The sequence below is a fragment of the Rhinopithecus bieti genome, unplaced genomic scaffold, assembly GCF_001698545.2.
Source record: "Rhinopithecus bieti isolate Rb0 unplaced genomic scaffold, ASM169854v2 scaffold_24263, whole genome shotgun sequence".
Lineage (NCBI taxonomy): Eukaryota > Metazoa > Chordata > Mammalia > Primates > Cercopithecidae > Rhinopithecus > Rhinopithecus bieti.
Window position 1 is genome coordinate 355,283 of NW_016811410.1, and position 1,157 is coordinate 356,439.

General features: G+C 64.6%; 1 protein-coding gene across 2 annotated transcripts in view; it reads left to right on the forward strand.

The window, feature by feature from the left end:
• Positions 1-444: 444 nt before the first annotated feature.
• The window catches only part of CALY (calcyon neuron specific vesicular protein), a 12,341-nt gene continuing 11,628 nt past the window's right edge, over positions 445-1,157 (forward strand). The window contains exons 1-2 of one of the 2 annotated variants that reach the window (XM_017893815.1): positions 445-747; positions 986-1,087. The gene's annotated coding sequence lies outside the window, so the exon portion shown is untranslated. The remainder of the gene's footprint in view (positions 748-985; positions 1,088-1,157) is intronic. The other variant, XM_017893814.1, reaches the window with a different exon arrangement.

Here is a 1,157-nt window from a genome sequence, read left to right on the forward strand (position 1 = left end):
TTGGATGTATCTGGTGTTTGAGGTGTTTCTGGGGTGTGTGTGTCAGGTGTGTGGGGGGTGTGTCAAATGTGGGGTATCAGGTGTGTGTTGGGTGTGAGGTGTCAGGTGTATGCTTCTGGGGGTGTGTGAGGTGTGTGTGTGTCAGGTGTGGGGTGAGCATCTGGGGTGTGTGCATCTGGGGTGTGTGTGTCAGGTGTGTGTCTGGGGTGTGTGTCAGGTGCGTGTCGGGTATGTGTGAAGTGTGTGTTTGGTGTTTGAAGTGTGTGATTCTGGAGGTGTGTCAGGTGTGTGGGGTGTGTGTGCCTGGGGTGTGTGTTTGGATGTGTCTGGTGTTTGAGGTGTGTGTCAGGTGTGTGTGTGTCAGATGTGTCTGGTGAGAGTGTGGGGTGTGTCTGTGAGGTGTGTGGGATGAGTGTGAGGTGTGTGGATGGTTCTGGTGTTTGAGGTGTGGTTTCTGGGGGTGTGTCAGGTATGTATGTGTGTGAGGTGTGTGGTGAGGCCCGGGCAGGGTCCGAGGGGCGCATGCGCGGCTCCCTAGCAGGGGCGGTGGGTGGGGTAGGGGGGTGCAGGGCCAGAGCCCAGGCCCCGCCTCCAGCCGCGTTTCCATGGCGACCGCAGCCTCGGTCTCGCCGCTTCTGCCCCCGCCCCGCCCGGCTGTGAAGCGTCTGGAACCGCATCCTCCGCATCCACATCCGCACCGTCGTCCTCCCCGACCGCGTCCTGCAGCAGCTGCCAGTGGAGCCGCCTGTGAGCTATTTCCACATTTCTCCTTACAGAGTGGGGGCGGGGGGCCCGAGTGGGTGCGGGGGTGCGAGGCGCGTGTACGGCAGTGTGCGAGGTGCGTGTGCTCGCAAGTGCGCTTGTGCGTGGCGCGCGTGCGGATGAGGGTGTGTGTGCGTGTGTGCGAGGCGCGTGTGCGGATGGGAGTGTGCAGGGCGCGCTGCACGGCCGACCCTCTCCCGCGGGCCTCCTCTGGTTGTCCCAGGCCAGGCCGACCCCGCGGACCCGAGGCAGTGGTCTCCAGGCCTCCCGTGACGGCGGGGCCCCGGCACGAGGGTCGCAGCCTGCAGTTCAGGGTGTCTCCGAGGTGGGCAGGGGGTGCCAGTTCCAGCTTCTGCCCAGCTCTGTCTGCGGGGGGGGTGGGGGGCGGGCGGCAG